Genomic DNA, 22,361 nt, shown 5'->3' with positions numbered 1-22,361 from the left:
TATCCATACCGGATTTTAAATTTCTTCTTCTTTTCATAGATGGATTTGCATTTTATACCTAACTGCCAGGTGTGGGGACAGCTTCCACAGTGAGTAACCTGCAAAACTGCAAAGTTCCTACATTTTCCTCACCTAGCCGCTGAGACGCTGCGGTGGCGTGTAGCCATTCAGAGGGAAGCTACCCATCCCTCCTCCTTCTTCATAAAGTAGAAGTAAGCTCTTAACCAACACACTCACATTCCCAAAAATGTTAAATACCATTAGAAACACAATTTTGACGCCGAATCATACGAATATAATCTACAGAAATTGTCCAACGGCCAACTCTATATTCCAGTGCTGTTGTACAAAATAAGAAAAATTTAGTTGCAGACGATTCGGGGTATAGTCAGTGCCATGAGCACGATTGAGCACGATATTAGGTGCAGCTGTAGATGCATTACTCAACTTGCAGCCCTTGTATACATATATTCAGAGGACAGAAGTGGGAGTAGCTCATAGACTAATTTGTTTGAGTCTATTGAAAAGCAAAAGGCATATAAGGTGCCGAGCTTTGAAAGAGACTTTGGTTTTCCAACACATAAAATGATCTTCAAATGCAGAGAAAACTGGGGCAAACCAAACCCTGATGACTAAAAAAAGGGAATCAGGAACAGGAGCCTACCCTACGGATGTAAGCGTAACTCTCATTCTCATATCAAATAACAATATGAAATGGTCTTTCAAACTGAATTGTATGCGATCCTGAGTGCGGTAACCTGGGTGACTGACGATAGACCGAATGGCCTGTCTAGTCAAGCTACTCCGAGGGCATTGAGCAGTCCTTTGATCACTTTAAAAACCACCCAGAAATGCAGAAATAATTGTTACTCTACCCGATTCAATATGATGGAACTTCTCCTCTCTCTACCTAGTAAGCGTAGATGGAAAGAAAATCTCTGATGATTTACCAAAAATGGGTTCAATTTCTTCCATGTCACAACTGGAACTAGTAATTAAAGCATTGGCTAACGTTGCTGTCAGAAATTAAAAAAAAGTTTTCCATAAGGAGAAGTTATAGAGCTTAAATATTGCTAGACATACCAAACTTTTCGTCTCAAAACCAAACATCCTTTCGAAAAGTAGGAAGACGAAGAAGAATGGGCTTCAACAAGCTGAAACGCGTGCATTTCCTGACGAAGAGGCGGAATCCACGGAACATTTTCTATGTGAAAGTTACGCCTCTTGCCATGCATAAACGACGATGACGTCAAGTATAATGGACCATTATGATGCAAAGAGTCCAGGTTATTTCAACGCCCCATGTTTTGACGCTAAGGTTTCGACGCCTTACATAAAGAACCTAGACAATTTCACGCGGAATATTTTGACATAACAAGTTTCGATCACCATTTCTAACGTTTTGCTGAAACCCCCTCCCCCTCCTTTACTCTGTGGAATCACCTTTAAGATTTTCGCAGTTTGCTTGGGTTCGTTGCGATCATGGAGCTGATCATATCCCAATGCTTCTGGAAAGCTACCATTCGTCGGAAAAAATTTTCCGGTAATAGTATTTCACCTACAGTTTCCTCCATGTAAATTCTCTTTTGTTCTATGAGCCTTCGGCTTTGAAACAATATGTGCGGTGGGCCCTCTGGGACCCCGTCACAGTTTGGAAAATCAGGGAAGGTGTCCAAATAAAATCTATAAAGGTATTGAGGTATCTTTCACGGCTAGTGAAAACCTGGATGAGATTATAGTTGATTTCCCCATATTTCTTCTCAAGCCAATTCCTCCTCGGCTTTTTCGTTTCTGATGAAGGATAAAGGAGAGATGGATTTGATGTCATATGGTACACAACCTCTGAAATGTTTTTATGGAGACCGCACTCAGTTTAGATGGCACCTATAATACATGCAGCGCTGATTCCCAAAGCTGATGGAACTCACCACGCAAGCTAGAAGAAAGGTTCAAGTATGCGGCAAACCTCTTATTTTCGCAATCATTCTTGCTAGATCCAAATTCAGCGAAAATAGTATAATTGATGGTTGTCTCTTTGATCTGTCTATCCGCTTGAAGATGGATCCCTTATGGAATCCCTAGGTATTTCCAGTTCCATGGTCGGCATGACTGTATACGGTAGAAAGCTTTTGCTCTATTGTATTCGGAACTTTAATTTATCATCGGGGTGGCATAGATCCGGTAAACTTGCTGCACTTTATTCTTTACCCGCCTAGCAATGCCCTGTCTTAATGAGTCGCGGGGGCGTTCCACTAGAATTTCCCACGGTAATTCCCTCTGGAAACTCAAATCCACGCGAAAACAAACCTTCTGACCGCGCAACCTGACAGACAATACCGAAGTGAATGTAGTTGCAGGAGCGAAACATAAACACACTGTCTGAGAGTCTGAATTGTAGTCTATGCAAAGGATCTATTTGAGAAAAATTCTATAAACGCTCTTTGCAATTCGTCCGGAACCTTAGTGGAGACTTCAGACCAACGATGAAGAAGAGTGCTTCGGTGAGTATTGAAATTGTTACCAGCAGTGCAGCGTGAAGGTGTTGATGCCGTCGGCTCTGCCCTCAACAGTTTCTGCGATGGCCTAAAGTTGAACACGTTCGCTGGTGACGGCCGGGGTTGTGCTGAGTAATGGAACGGTACAGGCTTGCAACTCGCTGCATTGCAGAAAATGCTCAATAAGGGGCAATATCTTGTACCTAAACCCAGGTGCTCTGAGGTGCCGGGGAGGAAGATAGGGCGGCAACCCTGTCGGCTGAATCAAAACCAAGTGGCCGAGGAGAACCTCCACGTGGTGGAACCGGGAAACGCTGTATCGCATTGGCTTGCCGGCCGTGATGCAGTAGGCGAATGCTCCTAGCAAGGGCGATCAGACTCGAGTCTGCACGGGGACTCATCTGAAGTGGCTTCGGTCACGAAACCTTACCAGGGGTATACTGGTACCATGGTATACTTCAGGAGAATTCCTGTCGTATCTGAGTACAGCTAGGTTGGTTGCGATTGGCCCCTTGTGGGAGTTTCATGGTGGCTGTGGTTGTGCTCAAGCGAGAAGAAACCTTCGGGCCTCGACGTGGTGTTGCGTATCAACGTGGGTGCCGTACTCCATAGTTCGGTAGAGATTTAGGTAATTCTTGCATCCACCAGTATGAATGCTAAGCCATGCACTTGGTATAGACTGGTACCGTTGCGCTTGTCTCAGCGGGGCTCTGATTGTGGTCACAAAATCAATCCGTGCCTGAAGAGGGCCGTAGGATTAAGTCTCAAGACAGGTACCTACGTTAAACACCGAGGACTTCACTGTACCTAAACCCACGGATGTTATTTCATATTTAGAGCAAATGATAAAGATGAGATTCATGAGAAGTTGCGCTTGTCTCCTCCCTTCAGACTGAAGCTATCCATCCCTCCTCTTTTCACCGTAGGACGGATTCACCAACAGATCCTGGACTTTACATAATACTGGTACGGACTGATAAGCATTTAGGCTCGAACGGTCCTACCTTCTTAAAAAAATATAGGCAGGTTCTGATAGTGTAATAGGTTGGTGGGAGAATCCTCGAGAATTCCCCGCAACATTGAGTATTCAGAATGGTGTATTTCTGCTGTATTTCTACTTGCAGACTGTGTGAAAGTCTCTGGACCTCTAGGGAAGCTTTAAGGGATTCAGGTACCTGTAGCTGACAATGGGAACTACAATCATTTTTTCCAGATGCCAAATTTCCTTGATTTCCCGAGCCAGTGACTCATAGTTCACCTTCTTCATGTATTTCCGTTCAATGTTGCTATTATGGGGCAGAAACATTAGTAATATATGCGGAATAATCCCCCATGTCAAATAATGCCAGATCGAGCTTATTTTGTGGTATATGTATAGCGATTAGTTTGAATTTGCCGAGCCCAATACATGTCGTAAGCAGAAATATAGGGTATTGCCTGCGGCTCATATCAGTAAATCCGATCAACCCATGCGTGCAGTTTTTGGTAGTTTTTGGTAGATCATCTTACATACAGAAATATGCCTATTCGTGTAATGCACCGGCACTATAGTAGTGCAGAATGGCAAACGTAAATTCCTCCGTCTCAGCAAAGACCGCACAAGCACACAACTATCTGCTCGACAAATGCAAATCGTTGTCACAGGCAATTCAAGTATTTATCGTGCATGCACCCATGCGATTTCAGCACCAGTCGTAGGAATTTGTATAGCAGATTACCAACTCGAGCATCGGTTCCTTGTCCCCATCGGACACCACCTTGTCGTGGCGGGGGAGTTCGTGCTAGTTTACTACTACACTAAGGGTGTCCAAAACATATGAAAATGGAAATAAAGGATTGTAACTCTCCAAGTGGTAAGAAGTCAGAGACTTCTAATCCACCCGCGACTTTGAGAAATCAGGTCGTAGCCGAGGCAGGAATTTTGGAGCCCTCACGTAATTCATGCTCCCCCACGGGAAAATCTGTGGAAGACAGGCTCTTCACTTCAGTGGGAAACCTACACCCAGTGTCTACGGCGCGGTCAGCCAACCAGTGTAAATCAGTGACACTGTTGCTTAACTCTTCTAAAATACGGGAGAGGAAGGCTCGGCAGGCTTGCCTTTCAGAACCTCCTGCATCGCCTGTACCGGGAAAAACGGAAAGGGAAGCTGGTACTGTGTCGACATTACCAGCTTCCCTTTCCCATAGCAATGCAGCACGGACTCCGTGAACCTGGGAGGGCTTCTATCTCACGACAATGGAAGGCACTGCGAGAGAAGGCAAAGTTTCTTGGGAATGAGGACATAGTCCTTGCTACACCATCAAGTGTGGCGGTATCCAGAGAAATAGGACGCAAAACGAAACAGCAGAGATTTCAGTTTTTCAGCGGTTTTCATATTAGGCTGCACTTATGCTACAAATATAAGAGTTAGTAAAATCAACTTGCAGCATACTAAAGTTTCTTCCTATCTACTGGCGGCAAAGCTCGCAAAGTCCATTTAAACAGAATCTGTGGTATTGGATCAGTCAAGGAGACTAGGATCTTCTTCGGTGAAAGATCCTCCAGACCGAGGGCCTGATATCAAAATTGCTATTGCGGTCAATTTACAATACCAGATTAATGGTAAGAGGAGAAGCATCATAGTTGCCTCTGCTTATTTACCCCATGATTCTTTGAGCCCTCCGCCGACGCAAGAACTAAGGAATGTGGTAGTGTATGCAGGATCAAGTGGCCTTGAACTTTTAATATGTTGTGATGCGAACGCTCAGCATATTTGTTGGGACAATAGCAAATGCAATCCTAGAGGAGAGAAGCTGTTTGATTTCATCACTTCAGCTGGACTGATGACCGCAAATGTAGGCTGCGCCCCCTCGTTCGTGAGGCCAAAAAGAAGTGAAGTAGTTGACCTAAAAATCTGCACTTCAAAGTTGTTAGAGTTGATTAGAAACTGACGTGTGCTAGATGAAGTTTCACTCTCTGATCACCGTTACTTAGAATAACTATTGCAGGCGAATAGCTAGACTTGGAAAACGGATTGGACGAAGTTCAATGAACACCTTGGCGACAAATTTGAGCCCCCTAGGCGACTAAGGACTCCCTAGGCGATAAAAGATCAATTGGAAACTTTGAACCGCCCACTTTTAAAGTGTTTTGAAGAGGCTTGTCCTATTTCCCGAGGCCGACGTGGTAAAACGGTTCCATGGTGAAACCGAGAACTGCAGAAACTCAGGAAATCAACCAGGTGAGTTCTAAATCGTGCTTGCAAAAGCAGTAAAGATGAAGACTGGCTAAACTTCCGGAATTCACAGCGTGAATATAAGAGGCTCGTAAAACGTTCGAAACGAGACTCTTTTAGAGCATACTGTGTGGAACTGGAAGGTGGAAGGGAGACTTCCCGGCTGTGTAGAGTCCTTAATAAGGATGAGTCGACCAAGTTGGATTCTTTTAGAAAATAGGATGATACTTTCACGAACTCCAGAGTTGAGTTTATATAGACTCTCTTGGAAGTACACCAAAGGTCTCTGAAGTGGGAAGCAGTGATTTGGCGGTTTCTGCAAACCTTTCAACAAGAAAGTGTTGCAAGTGGAATAGGGACATTGCTAAAGCGGTAATTACCAATGAAAAGGCGAGAGCTACGATACTGTCATTTGAACATTTCAAAGGACCTGGCATGGATGAAATCTAGCCAGCAATGTTAGGGATCCAAATCGACAGTCATTTAGCTCCTTGGAGAAAATGTTGGCTTGGAGTTCGCTGATAATGGACGTTATGAATTTTTAGTGTGTAGAGTAAGCAGGTATTGTAGTTTGGATAATTATTATATATGTATGCAATTTGAAAATTGCAGTAATTTACCATTACAAACCGATGTTGTATTGTAATTGTTCATTTTTTTCTTAATTGAACGTTCACTTAGGCTAGGGAGGTTCGACAGTAACCAGTAGGATGCCATTTCGGCTTCTGAACAGGCTAGAATTAATGATTTTTAGAAAGAACTTTTTTAAGGTAAATTCTCCGATTTAACATTGGCAAAATAATGGCGTAGTCCAGTTCACATGAAAAAAAAAATTTTACTCGCTGTCAATCGTACAGACTGGTTATAAATTTTGATTGTCCTTCGCGTAAAGAGGCTGACAATCAAATTATTTATCTCATAGAATACTTCAAATCAATTCAGGTTGTAATGCTCTATGTTCTGATACAGAAATATTTATAATCGTGTTTGACGATTGCTCAAAAGAACAGCAAGCATCTTTATTGAATATGGATTACCTATTAGTCAGCATATTATAAATTTAGATGTGCTTCATGAACATTTCAGAAGCCATTATTTACAGTATACATGGGTGGAGAGGTAACATGAGAATCAATGGTTATTTTTATGTTTCCTGCTTGCACCTTGCTCTGCCAAGCTTCTGCACCAAACAAAAGGGACACACTATATCTGGCGTTTAAGGGAAAATGTTACTTAAGTGCAAGACATCGTTTTGAATAGTGGGAATTCAAAAGGTAATTTTCAATTCAATTTAATTTATTAAACTGTCTAATATTTTTAATTGACTACGAGATTTCCTCATATAATGATGACGAAAGTCCTACATTTGAGCTAAATTTCAAAGATGTAGAGGATAAAGTTAATTGCTTTTAAAATATTTGTAATATTCCAATATTTTAGTGAATCGCTTCCTGACAATTTGCCAGATAGTGTTGCTAGTATTAAACTCATATGATTTTTAATTAACCCTAACCTTCAAAAGGCATGTGTACAAATTTAACAGCTGTCGGACTATTAGTTTGTGGGATAAAGCATTTTGAGTGAAGCAATTTTTGTTAGTTTGAAGAAAACGGATAAAAATGAATTTCGTGTGTTAATAAAGCATCGCTTTTTGTGAAAAAAAATATCGTTGTTTGGACTTTGCACCCGGAGAGTCAACCGTTGAAAAATGATTTTCTAAGTTTAAATGAGCCGAAATGAACACTGAGGACGACAACCGCAGTGGATGCCCGAAAGAGGCTGTTGCCGAAAACATCAAAAAAGTCTACAAAATAATTTTGGATGACCGTACAATGAAGTTGATCGAGATAGCTGAGGCTCTAAAAATATCAAGGGAAAATGTTAGAAATGTGGAGCATGAATATAGGGCTCTGTTCAAAGCGGGTGTCGCGCGAGCTCACAATCGACCATAAAACAACAACAAATAAACTGTTCCGCTAATCGCAAAAGTTAGCTGGTAAGGCTAGTACCTGTATCGACTATCTTGAGAAGGGAAACCTATCAACAGCGACTATTACATAGCGTTCTTGGAACGTTTGAAGGATGAAATCGCGGAAAAGAGAAAAAGAGGAAAAAGAAAATATTGTTTCATCAAGAAAATGCACCGTATCACAAATTAAGGAAAATGATGGCAAAATTGCATGAATTGCGCTTCGAATTGCTTCCGGGTCCACCATATTCTCCAGATTTGACCCCAGCGTCTTTTTCCTGTTCTCAGACTTCAAGAGAATGCTCGATGGGAAGAAATTCGGCGCCGATGAAGAGGTAATCCCCAAAACTGAGGCCTATTTTGAGGTTAAAGTCAAATCGTCCTATAAAAATGGTATCGAAAAATTGTACAACCACTATACTCGTTGTATCGCTCTCAAAGGCAATTAAATTTTGTTAAAAAAGTGTTCTTTCTATGTTAGGCTAACTTTTCAGCCCACCTGGTAGTCATAATTTTTTTTGAAAAAATTATCACAAATGATATCTGCTGCGCTGAGAGTCAGTCGTTTTTTAGGCTTTCTAACATCTAGTCTTCTGACAATATCTTTCCTGTATGTGTGAGTCTTTGCTAGATATCTATGAGAAAATTCAGCCTTTCAGGTACTCTGAGCTTCTAGACGAAAATTTAATCCCGTCCACCCATGTTTTCCAGTGGCTTCACTGACAATAAACCAACTATTTCCATTTCGTTTCGAAATTTTCAGTGCATCAGATCATATTGATTCGTCTGTAACCAGTCCTCAGCCGATTATTATGAAAACATGAAACTGGACAGTAAGGCAAGCGTTGGGAGTAATACAGATACAATTTCTTCGATATCCGACAAAAGGAATCAAGTTCAACATGAGGAGCACTACCATATATTAAAGTAGAGTTTATCAGAGGTATTCGTTAGAAAGCGAATTTGTGTGTTGTATACCATATAATAGAAAGCCCTTGAAACGGTAGGTAGGATGTGGAAAGAGCATTCCATCATGATCCCAAGCTGTACAGTATTTACTCAAGTTCCATTTATGTAAAATGTGATTGCTAATCACCGCAATTTAATGCATACTTATATTGCAGCTTCTAACAAAAATTAAAACACATCCGCAATCAACCCTGCAGAATTATGAATGACCTGCAACTCCTGCGATTACATAGATTTACAACGTACATTCCAACATCCACCTAAAGAAGTTGAGACAACCTCTTGATTGTAAAGATTCTGGAAAGTGCCTGCCGTTGCGAAGATGGTAGCTAAAACAACACCCCTGAAAATATGACGGAAGATAGCAGGGAATTGATCGAAAAAGGATGTTTTTTTAATTGCATGAGAACTTTCGATATAGATAACTATGGTTTGACAGCTGAGAATGAGAAACTGCGTTGACAATTCTCTTCAGTAAGGTTTGGCAAATCATCATGAATCGTTTAACACCAGAAAAACGCTTCCGAATTGCAGAAATTTACTTTGGAAAAAATAAATCTGTTCACGAAGTTCATAGAGCACTTCGTCTATGATACCGACCATTAACGTGCCAAACAGAGTAATGTTGATGTAGCGCGAAGTGTGGAAGAAGACGCCGAAAAGCCGATTCATCGCCGTTCTCAACTTGTTGGCTTTTGTCCTTCGAATACGTGGAAAATTTTATGTTAGGATCTTGGCTTACATGCCTCTAAAATGCAGCTCCTGCAAAAATTAAAGCCGAATGACCATCGTTTGCAACGCATTCCTGCTCATTGGGCTCATTTCAAACTGGCCGAAGATGAGCATATTTACCGAAGAATTTTATTTAGTGATGAAGCTCATTTCTGGTTAAATGGCTACGTCAATAAAAACAAGTCGGAATACCGGAAGCTCGTGCTTCGGATATAAAGGTTTTGTGTTCATCTTATGTAAGGAAAATTACTAATTGGGACCCTTTCACTTGATACCCCACATTTTATGAAAAAAAATGTTGCACCCTCCATTCACATATATGGGGAGCCTCTCCCCCCTTAACACAAAATGGCGCCACTTGCTTTTTGTAAAAGGAACAGCAGATCACCTTGCTTTACCAATTTTCGTGACAATCTGTCTAGCCGTTTCTGGATAAATCAGGTCTGTCAGACAGACAGAGAGACATTGACTCGATTCTAATTAGGTTTTGTTTCACACAAAATCTTAGAAGTTGGTATATATGGAGCGAAGACAGTCCTCAAGCCGTTGACGAAGCACCATTACATCCAATAAAATTGGCTATTTAGCGAGGTTTACACGTCGCAACATCAGCCAATCAAGAAGGAGTGATCATTGCAGCTAAGCTGAGAGAATTTTTTTCCAAAAATTAATAAGCTAGACATCACCGGCATTTGGTTTCAACTAAATGGCGCAACTTACCATAGAGCGCAGTTAATAATCGATTTATTGCAAAACCAATTCCGTGGTTACTTTTAATGGAGCTGTGTTAAGTCATTGGCTTTTGGCGACAAACCAGCAACTTTAGAAGCATTAGAAGCCAATAGCCAAGCCACTATTGAAGCCATACAGTCAGATTTATTGGAAAAAGTAGGCAAAAATTAGATTGATCGAATGGACCATGTAACTCGAAGCCGCGGCGGACATATGCCGGGAATCAAATTTAAAAAATAAAATAAAGAAAACTATTCTGTAGTTTGTAGAAGCGAAAACGGAAACACATACGGAACACAACAACACAGAAACATTTAGAAATTCCCACTACTTTGGGCTCGACCCATTTCTTTGCTATACGCAAATCCTTTCGTAACCAATGACAAGGTAGTTATTTTGAAAATATAATGTTGAATGGATTTACCCAGACCGAAAAGCAGGCTTTCACATTTTTATTCAGCATCCTGATAACATTTGAGTGCTAGTTAGGGGGATGAAGCCTCCAATAACAACAATTGAGCGTTAACACTGGCCTGAATACAGTGCTCTGCTTCCGGCAAAGCTTTAGCCTCCAAATCAAATCAGCTCAACGAGAAAAACAGTGGAGAATTTATGAACGAATAAAGCCGGTAACTACCTTGAGGATAGTTCTCTTCCAACCTGGAAATTCAAAACGGAAGATTTGACAAAACTTCAGTTTCTTAGAATAATCTATTGTGCCACCGCCAAATCCTTGGGTGTCAGCCTGACAGTCCCGCGGACCTCTGAATCAAATTCGAATTTAAAAATGCAAACTTTAGCTTATATTGATGCCGCAGCAACTGTAGCAGTACTTTAGAATAGAATAAAAGATGATGGATACTACGTAGAGCAAGTGATGAGTTCTGGGAAGACAGACTAAACTAATCGCTACAACAACAGTGCTTCAAAGCATGAAAGGACATTCATCCTCTAGTTGTGACTGATCCCTGTTAGGAACGAACTTTTCAGACTGTTTTAAGGTTGGCGATATTCAGTCTGCCATAGTTGATGAGGTAAGTAAGTTCTCCCGGAATTCAAATCGATTTTTAACGAGGAGATGATATTATGTCTCTGATGGGTTTGTATCTATTGTATATACCGAACTTCGGGCAGCCTTTCTGTTTCCCAAGGGCACTTGGCGCAGTGCATTAGAGCAGCAGCTGGAGCGTCTGAGGGGGGGGGGGATGCTGAGTGGCAGTTCAGGTAACCGCAAACGATAGCGCATAGGCCTGGTTCACACGCTATAACCAGCCAAGGGGTGAATGACAACAATATGACGTTGTAGTTCGATGTCGGTTCTGTGTTTCTCACAATTCTTCTTTGATTTCGAGCACCGAGCAGCAAGTGACTTGCGTTGTCCATAAGTCGTCTCATCTTTATCGGTTTTTTCCTTCCACTTGCCTTTAAGTTACCACACAGGAATTCTTCCGTCATCGGCTTCTGGTTCGACTTGTAATACGTACACTCCACTCTTGTATATCATTGTTCATCCGCTGGCGATTTCCCCTGGGCCTAAGATTCTCCTGAACTCGCCTTTCGAAAGGATTGACTTTTAGTCTCCGGTCTGATTCATAGTTTCATGCCTCGCTGCTATAACACAGGATGTAATGTAAGTTTTATATATTCTAAACTTTGTCTCCGTCTGCGACTTTACTTTTTATAATTAGAAATACTAGATCAAATCCAGCCTGTTTTTCGTGTGATTTGTTGTTGTTCTTTTTGAGAGTTCTGCCTAAGTATACAAAACGTTCGACGTTGTAATCCCTTAGTGTCGTGTTTTATCCGATTGGCATCTTTCTTTTGGCTTGCGCTATGATTTGTGTCTTTTCGTTTGTTTTTAGGCCAACTTCCTTCGCTACTTAGTCAATTTGAAATAATTAAAACTTGCTTTTTCTATTCGCTATTCCCATATATTCCCATATTTGATATCAAGTGAAACGTAGGGGAGTGAGTGCTCGAAATATGACCTCCAAAAAGTGTAACAGGTCTCGTTCTCAGAATCTATCAAACCGAAAAATCTAAATGAAATCTAGGCCTCAAAATACATCCTGTTCCGATATCTGCACAAATAAAGTTAATAATAGTAGATTATATGTACATATGTATACTTTTATCATCATCAACGGCGCAACACCGGTATCCGGTCTAGGCCTGCCTTAATAGACATCCCGGTTTCGCGCCGAGTTCCACCAATTCGATATCCCCAAACGCTGTCAGGAGTCCTGGCCCACGCCATCGCTCCATCTTAGGCAGGGTTTGCCTCGTCTTCTTTTTCTACCATAGATATTGCCCTTATAGACTTTCCGGGTGGGATCATCCTCATCCCTATGGATTAAGTGACCCGCGCACCGTAACCTATTCAGCCGGATTTTATCCACACCCTGATGGTCATGGTATGGTTCATAGATTTCGTCATTGTGTAGGCTACGGAATCGTCCATCCTAATGTAGGGGTCCAAAAGTTTGACTTCGAACGAAGAGAAAATTCACTTTGTTAGTAGCAAACAGTTTTTGCGATTTCCGAAAACTAACTTTTTTGAGTTACGCCATTTTTGTTGTAAAAGTGTGATATGGTGTATGCGGTAATAGACAATGTTTAGTCCTGCATTATTCTGTTACAACAGTGGTCGGTTATGCAACTTTCTAGGTCGTTTTTTGATAAGAGCTTGTCGTGATTTACCGGGAAAAAGGTTAAAACAACATTCTGCGTTCAACCTAGTTCCCTTTGGAAGACAATCCATCAAGATTATCATCATCATCCCAAAATACGGTAATGATTACCTTACCAATGAGAGGAACTGAGGGTGCTTTAAGCGGAAAGTACTTTACTAAGTTTAAGCCACCCCATGGATTGAGTTTTTATTCCCAGGTTAAAGTAATAAAGTGGTATCCATGTTTCGTCAGTTGTTATTATTTGTTTTTATAACGAGCTAACAGGTCTTGAAGTTGACGGTAAACGTCGGATCTTTGCAGCTTTTCTTCCAACCTCAAAAGCTGGGGCATTCACCGCCCGTCTGCTTGGGATGTGCTTAAAAACGATTAACCAAACGATAAACAGTACTTTTAGATTCTGCAGACTCACCAAATATTCCATGTAATCGTCGAAGGATTTCAAATCGAATATATTTTGATAAAACGCCGACATTTTACCACTGTCAAAGACTTCAAACACCTGTCAGACCATCACACCCTCAACATCGGCCGTTAATTGCCTCTGATGAATCAAGCCACCGGTAAATCAGCGTGAGGAACGCACTGGTCCGCCGCGTCGCAAATGGTGGCGGTTTCGGGAGAAACAAGAAGTAATAATCTCACTTACGCGATTACAAACCGTTACGAATGTGAACGAATCTTTGAACCAAGCTTAAGATGTCATCCACAAAGCGGCCCATGCAATGCCTGGGATCAACAAGCCAAGTAAGCGGTACATCAAATAAAATACTTGGCTTTGGAATGACGATGGTGAAATAAAGGTCCGTAAAAAGAAACGCCTCTACCACAAGTTTTTCGGCGATAAAACACTCGCCAATTGGCTAATTTATAAGAATGCCTATTTAGAAACAAAGAAAGCGATCGCTGCCACCCTAGCGGTCCATTAGAAAGATCTTGACAATAAACTGAATACTCGAGATAGCGGGAGAGATTTGTATCGACTTGCCGAAAGCCAAAACGAACGCATACAGGGTATTAAACGCATCCGTTGTGTTAATGACAAAAACGATACTTTGCTTACCGACGGTCGAGCCGTAACAGGGAGATGGCGAGAATACTTTGAGGAGATTTCAACTGAGGAATTCTGTTCGCCCTCCACTTCCACAATCATCCCCGACATTTGGAGCAGTTCCACCTACAGCGCGACTGAAGTCGAGGAAGCAATAAAACGAATGAAATCAGGGAAAGCAGGACCTGAAGACATCGCATCTCAGCTCTGGAAAGTGAAGAGTTTGGACCCAGCACTGTGGCTCAATGAATTTTTTAATCGGGTTATTCAGAAAAGAAGGACACCATCTGACTGGCAAGAAAGTACCACAGTTCCAATATATAGAAAAAGAAAGGTAGTCCAGCACAATGTTGAAATTATCGTTCGATCCGGTTATTTTCCCCTGAAGATTTTTGAACGCATTCTTGACAACCGTATTCGTTGAAGTAACCGCGAATCAATCCGAATTTACCAAGAGCTACGGTTATTCTTGGAAAAACACCGTTAGAATCATCGGTCTGTTTATATTGCATTTCTGGATCTAAAGAAAGTATTTGACCGGATGGCACCTAGTATGCTCTACGGCAATATTTAGTGTCAGAATAGCTCGTCTGTTGGATTCGACTGCTCTACTAGGATTCGAAGAATAAATTTCGAGGTGCGGCAGTTATACCAAAACCGTTTCGTCTCTCTGTCGGTGTTCATTTGGGAAGCGCCTTCTTACCACTACTCTTTTTTCTTGTTGTGGACACCCAATGTCCAATGTCCTATACACTGCTTTATGCAGATGATGTTTTCCGAGCATATAATAGCAAAAATGGGCTCGAGTAATTTGACCAAAAATGAAGTGACCGCCTCATGCGACACGATCTAAGATTAAATCTGAATAAAACTGAATTTTTGACGACCTTCCCAGAAGTGAGCGATTTAAATATCTCGGATCAATGTTTTCAGCCAATGGAGAATTGAGTTATGAAATTACTTCACGTATTAGCACAACCTGGATGAAGTGGCATTCCCTAATTGATGTTCTTTGTGATCGACGTATCAACGAACGTCTCAAATTTAATATTTACTGCAATGCCGTTCGCTCAGTTGCCGTCTTTAATGTTAGCCGACTATAAAAGACAACGAACGGCTCATTGCGGTGATGGAGACGAAGATGTTGCGTTGGACTAGTGGCGTAACAAGTTTCGATCTCATGCGAAATGAGGATATCCGCGATTGATATGGACTTGCACAGATCGTGCAAAAATTGCATGAAAGGCATGGTATGGTATCAAGTAATTTGTTCTAACGAGGATTCACTTGCCAAGATTGATCTGAACATTGAAGCCGACGGTTAGCGACCGAAAGGCCGGCCGAAACAACGGTGGCTTGATAGGCTGGATGGGGATTTCAAAGCCTCACGATTGCATCCAGATCAGGCTTTTGATAAAAAGAGAGGAAGGTGGAAGTTGTGAATATAAAACATGATACTGTCGAGTTTGGTGGAAACTGCACTATTACTAAAGAATTTATATTAGGTCGAAATTTTCGGTTTTGTCCGAAATTAATGCAATCTAGATTTTTGACTAGTACAGTAATAAAGTGTGAGACATAGTAAGTATACAGTATAAGCATTACGAGCTTGGTACGAATGGGACAGATAGACAGAAATACACAAAACCTTCCAGACTTGAAGTGTTGAGCTTTTGGATTTCGAGTTGTTTTATTATAATCCTGGATAATCGCTCGTTGCTCGCTAAACTACGAATATTTTTGCATGCTCAAAAAAAGAAAATTATTTGAGTCATCGTTTTATCGTTTCATCGTTTGTTTTGTTCTTCTTTTCTTTTATTCGTGTTGTGCGCTTTTTTTGAATAAAATGCCTCGTTTGTATAAGTAAATATAATAGAAGAATATGTAAACACACATCTATGGTGAATCCCATAGTAATGACCCGCGGTACCACAACTGGATGCAGACTTTCACCTAGATCACCGAAATTTCATTAATATGCACTTGTGAAACTTGCAGGAATGATTACCTAAGATATTCACGGCCTGAGTGAGACTTTAGGGATACAACGATGACATAGTTCTTGAAATCCAAGAAAACCCCAACACTTACGTACGTGCGACCGAAAGAGCGACCCTCTAGAATCGTATGACTTGTGGTTTCGTCCAGGGCAAGGGCAACTAATTGTTTTATTAGTCTATAAATAGAACATGGAAATGAATTATATTCAGTGCAAAACCGTATAATAAAATTCAGGCCTCAGCCTGTCGAAGCTGAAAGACCTGAGACCTCCATCCGCTTGGTGGTAGACTGAACCAACTGATAGGCAATTTACTTCCACTGTTCGTGGTCCAGGTACCCCCCAATCATGGGCAGGCACCCAAGTTGCAAAGCTATACGATTTGACGTTTGGTCCAAGGTAAAGTCAACTGATCAGAGGCTGCCTCGCTGCAACTAGAAAGCGGTATGGCCGAACTGGTAACAGTATACATATAAGTGGAAGATTACGCGTGAGTTCAACATGAATTGTTAATTATTTAGCGTAGTTTCCGTAAGATTAAAGCTATTATTCTGCTATGCTAAATCCTACCTGATCTCTCTTGGTGACAGGTCCCGCGACAGGTCGACCAAGAAAATGCATACAATGTCGTTACAAACATGATGATCGGATTGAGTCACAAGTGTCGAAGAAATGCTAGGGCGTCCACCTCAGTCGACGCGGCAGGACGGGCCCCGGTCCTGTCGAGAAATGGGGAAGGGTTATTGACACATGGTCGGTGTCAGGACATAAGCAAGTTAGCCCGAACACAACGAACAAAAAAATACGTGTCTGCACGCTAAATGTTGGTACTCAAACTAGAAAGACCGAGGAACTCGCAAGATCCCTTCGGAAAAATAGCATTGATATCTGCGCTCTGCAAGAAACCCGATGGTCTGGTGCCAATAGCTACGACATTGAACGCATTACACGCGGTAAAAATGGCTACAAACTTCTGTATTTTAGTCACCCACACACTCAATATGGTGTTGGCATTGCCATCTCAGAGGGTTTCCGTGATGCCATTAAAGAAGTCGAACGATTTGATGGGGGTTCGGAGCGCACAATGAGGGTGGCGAGCGTATAATCGATTTTACGGACACCCATGACCTTGTACTTATGAATAGATGGTTCATCAAATGATTGTCTCATCTTCATACATTTTATAGTGGGAACAGTAAAACGCAAATCGACTATATTCTCATAATACGCCGACATTTTACCACTGTCACTGATTGCAAAGTCGTTCCCTATGAGACCATTGCACCTCAACATCGGCCGTTGATTGCCGTCCTGCGAATTAAGCCACCGATAAAACAGCGTGAGGAACGCACTGGCCCGCGACGCATTAAATGGTGGCGATTTGGTGAGAAGAAAGAAGAAACGGTCTCACTCATACGATTGCCAACCATTACGAATGTGGAAGAATCATGGAACCAAATGAAAGACACGATCCACAAAGCGGCCTCTGCAACCCTCGGGATCACCAAGCCGGGTAAGCGGTACATCAACCGAGATACTTGGCTTTGGAATGATGATGTTGAAATGAACGTCCGTGAAAAGAAACGTCTCTACCACAAATTTCTCGACGATAAAACGCTTGCTAATTGGAAAATTTATAAGAATGCCAACCGTGAAGGAAAGAAAGCGGTCGCTGTCACCCGAGCGAACCATTTCAAAAATCTTTACGATAAACTGGACACTCGGGATGGCTAGAGAGATCTGTATCGACTTGCTAAAAGCCGTAATGAACGCACACAGGATATCGAACACTTCTGTTGCGTTAATGACAAGAACGGTACTTTGCTTACCAACCGTCGAACCGCAACGGATAGATGGCGAGAATACTTCGAGCAGATGTCAACTGAAGAATTTGCTCATCCTCCACTCCCACAATCATTGCCGACATTTGGACCAGTTGCACCTATCAGCGTTAAAGTCGAGGAGGCAATAAAACCAATGAAGTCGGGGAAAGCAACAGGACCTGACGACATCGCATCTGAGCTCTGGAAAGCGAAGAGCTGTGACTCAATACTGTGGCTCGGTGAATTCTTTAACCGGATTATTCAGGATGGAAGAACACCATCTGACTGGCAAGAAAGTACCATAGTTCCAATATGGAAAAAGAAAGGTAGCCCAGCAGAATGTTCAAATTACCGTCCGATCCGGTTACTTTTCAATACCGTGAAGATTTTTTAACGCATTCTTGACAACCGTATTCGCGAAATTCTTGAAATAACCGTGAATCAAGCCGGATTTGTCAAGAACTGCGGAACTATTGACGCAATACACGCTGCGCGGTTACTCATGGAGAACACCGTGAGAAGCATCGCCCTCTTTACATTGCCTTTCTGGATATAGAGAAAGCGTTTGACCGTGTACCACACGAACTCTGGTATGCTTTACGACAACACTTCGTGCCAGAAGAACTCGCGCGCTGGGTTCAATTGCTCTACCACGATCCGAAAAGTGAAGTTCGAAGTATGGCGGGTGTATCAAAACCGCTTCGTGTCTCTGTTGGTGTTCATCAAGGAAGCGCCCTCCCACCACTCCTCTTTGTTCTTGTTATGGACACCGTCTCCACGGGATATCCAACATCCAGCGCCCTACACACTGTCTTATGCAAATGATGTTTTCCTAGCATCTGATAGCCAAAATGATCTCGAGCAACTTGTCCAAAAATGGAATGATCGCCTCATGCAACACGATCTCGGATTGAATCTAAATAAAACTAAATTTTTGACCACCGATCCCCATGAAACAGGCACAATCACTGTCAACGGCAGTGATCTGCCCAGAACTGAGCGGTTTAAATACTTCGGGTCAACGCTATCAGCCAATGGAGAACTGCGTTATGAAATTGCTTCACGCAATAATGCAAGCTGGATGAAGTGGCGTTCCAAAACTGGTGTTTTTTGTGATTGACGTATCAACGAACGTCTCAAATCTAAAATTTATCGCAATGTTGTCCGTTCTGTCGCTCTCTACGGTTCTGAGTGTTGGCCAACCATAAAAAACAATGAACGGCGTCTCGCGGTAATGGAGACGAAGATGTTTCGTTGGATTAGTGGCACACGTTTTGATCCCATTGGAAATGAGGATATCCGCGATCGTTATGGGGTTGCACCGATCGTGGAAAAGTTGCGAGAGAGGCGTCTTCGATGGTATAGTCACGCAATTCGTGCCAACGAGAATCCACTTGCCAAGAGTGGTCTGAACATCGAAGTCGATGGTAAACGACCAAAAGGCAGACTTAACCAACGGCGGCTTGATACGCTAGATGGGGATTTGAAAGCCTGGAGATTGCACCCAGATCAGGCATTCAATAGAGCCAAATGGCGAAACTGATCACGACAAGCCGACCCCGCTTGTGAATGAGACAAAGGCTGAAGAAAAAGAAGAACCAACAATAACAAAACCGATTTTAAGTAATCTCCGCGGTGGAAGTTTCCTTAGATTTTATTTAAGGTTCCATCATATAAGGAATATTGCATCTCACAATCAACTGGGCGGGACCACAGATGGAAGATTAAAATAAATTACACTTGGCTCTTGCCGTTAGCAATAGCAGAAACGCATGCAATTTGATAATTTACTATTCTTTGTGCATTACCTTTCCATACAGTGAGTTTTTACACTGAACGAAAGAATTACCCGTTCTTCCATTTTGCTACTATTATTCTTCTTAAGATTCCTTCTTCACATTTGTATAAGTATTAGAAAAATTGAAATTATATTTTCGTGAAAACAAAACTAGGGGCAGATACATGGGAACTACGACTTTTCTGAAACATGGTCTGGATATGGGTGGTGCAAAATTCAACTGAGTGGCACTTCACTTGCTACCACCAGGTCAACCATATTCAATAATAAAACAGCGATGGGTTTCCTCCAAAAAAAATATATGATATTGAACCGTGAACCGGTAATGTGTAATTTAAACAGAATATTAACAAAGAACCTGCTGAAGGCAATGATATACACCCTCACTTATGATATGATACGCTAAGTTTAAAAATGAAATGTCTATAAGTCTCTTGCAATGTCAGTTTCGCCATCATTAATGTCGTAAGAAGCTGTCATCAACGAGCGATACCGGAATACTCCAAAGTAGGTTATTGGGAAACTGTGAGTACCTATTTCTGGTCATGGTCTCCAAACAGCTTCGATTGAATGTGCTTTCGCATCTTCAAACACTACCCCCTTCTATTTTGCTTTAATGCTTGCTTTTACACCGATTAATAAATAGCAATAATCCGAAAAGTTTAGCCGCTGGTTCTGTTTATCTATTGGAAACTAATGCATTTTGGTTTCAATAAAAATCTAATCAGTAATAATTTCCAAAACTTTAGTAATCAAGTAAGTCGTTCTAGGAAGCAATTCGGATAAATTATTAGAGAAAAGGATGCGTCGGGTACCAGAGCAAATATATTTCCAACCAGAACAAATATATTTACAAGCAGCTAACTCTGAGTACTTACACTAATGTCAGATGGAGTGGCTCATCTTCATAAATATCTAATGCATCAGCCCTCGGAACACCGTTTCAGCTGCTGGTAGACGTTCTGCATAAAATTTAAACACTAATCTCAAGGAACCTTTCTGAAGTTCGCTTTCGGAGCACTCCGGAAAACCCACCTTCAATGCACTTTACACTAATTGGAAATTCTTCATCCCTAAAAGGATGTACTCTCACTTAATATACCACACTACGCCTTAATCTTCGTTCAAACATACGTAAACGGTACAAATTAGCTCTGTTGGGAAGGCTAATGTGCTGCGGGGTTAGTTCGAGTAACGACAATCTTATTATCTGAATCAAATATTAAAATTGATTTTCTGTAAAAACACGGAGTGAGGTGTTTGGACTTTTAGGTGCGACAGCTCGGAGAGAATCCAGTGAAACAAAGATGAAAGCGTTTTAAAATTTGTTAAAAGCACACTTGAGGATGCACAACGATATGATAGTAACATAAATACACGAATTATATGTCTATACACTTGCAACCCGCGAAAGATACAAGATAGTTTCGGTTGTTTTCTTTCTTCTCGTTTCCATCAAATTTTCAGAATACTGACTTCGTTGTACCGTGCATTAGGTGAATTGCACCGGATGAATGCAATTTTTGGAGAGCACTACCTGCCGGCAGGTTCACAGACGCACAAGCATACTGACAAGGGTCGGGAATATCTAGGAATCCTTTGCCATGCAAAAGAACAAACCGAGGACAGAGGATATGATTACGCACAAATTTACATGAAATGCAGAACACTATCTTTCCCTGAATGGCTCTTTTTGAACTCGTCACCCAAGCATCCTTTTTCGAAAATAACCGCCGAAAATCGTTGAGCAACTGATAAAATGCGTTCTCGCCCAGGTTTCGAATGCGACTGATAACCACCACGAAACTCTGTTTACAATCGGTTTCGTAGAGCCATCCAGAAACTGAGACTGAATCGCACGCCCGATACGGGAAGCAACCCCCATTGGAAGGATGGGGCAGAACGAACCCCCACAGGCTGTTTTCGAAAGGCTCCAAACAGAGCCGGCTTTGTACAGGCGATAGGCGTAGAGGTGAATCCCACCCACCTGCGTCGGAATGCAATCCGTTGGCCCACGACGAAAGCAGCGACAACGGATGACTTGGAACAACGTTGGGGTTTTAAGGAGAAGGGGTGCATTGCGATGGCATTCAGTCTTTACCCCAGGATAGAGGATGAATCCGGGATGAATTTTCCATTCGGGTAAATTTCGGATATTTTCGCTTCTCGGTGTGTACAAGTTGAAACTTGGTTTGGGCTTGTGATAAAAACGATAAACAAAAGAGAAGCATTAAGCAGTTGTTTGGAAGGGAGTTGTTAGCACGAACTAGTGGGAGGGAAACTATTCCGTATGACTACGAAAAAGGGCCCAATATTTACGAAAAAATTAGGAAATATGAAATGAAACAATTAGAAAACGAATCAATCTTGCACTTATATTCAAGATTATCTGTAATGCTGGATTCCTTGTTCCTCGAAGAAGTGACATCGAGTTTTGTAAACTGAAGCAAACTATCTGAAGAAAAATAAATAGACAAAATTTTTATTCAACTATGTTCACTAAAATTTGTAGCATATTCGTAAACTATTCTAAAATGGCATTTTGTTATTGCGAACTTTCGAAGTATTTTACTACCTAAGGTACTCATGCACATATTGCACAAAATTCAAATTTGCTTTTCTCCGCGATTTTATCATATTACATATGACAATGAAACTTTTTACTAGTCACTACTTTACTTTTAAAAGTACTAAAAAATTTTTTATTTTTTTAGCAGTTAGGCCCTCCATTGCACTCTATTTTTCAGAAAGCCATTTAAATAAGTAATTTGATGGAAAGCACTGTATTGATAATAGTCAACCTCATATGTTTCACACTCGGAGTTTAATATTATTAACAAATATAAAGAACTTCACCTACAGCAGATACAAACAAGGGCTGGAGAGAA

The 22,361-nt window shown here is 41.5% G+C and overlaps 1 protein-coding gene across 1 annotated transcript in view; it reads right to left on the bottom strand.

Annotated features, from left to right (window-relative positions):
* Positions 1-21,237, bottom strand: part of LOC119657375 (carbonic anhydrase-related protein 10) — a 402,093-nt gene extending 380,856 nt beyond the window's left edge. The window contains exon 1 of the mRNA XM_038064260.1: positions 20,352-21,237. The gene's annotated coding sequence lies outside the window, so the exon portion shown is untranslated. The remainder of the gene's footprint in view (positions 1-20,351) is intronic.
* Positions 21,238-22,361: the final 1,124 nt, after the last annotated feature.

The sequence above is a fragment of the Hermetia illucens genome, chromosome 5 (genome assembly GCF_905115235.1).
Source record: "Hermetia illucens chromosome 5, iHerIll2.2.curated.20191125, whole genome shotgun sequence".
NCBI classification, from domain to species: domain Eukaryota; kingdom Metazoa; phylum Arthropoda; class Insecta; order Diptera; family Stratiomyidae; genus Hermetia; species Hermetia illucens.
The sequence above is the reverse complement of the archived record's forward strand: the minus strand, read 5'-3'. Positions and strand labels throughout refer to the sequence as shown.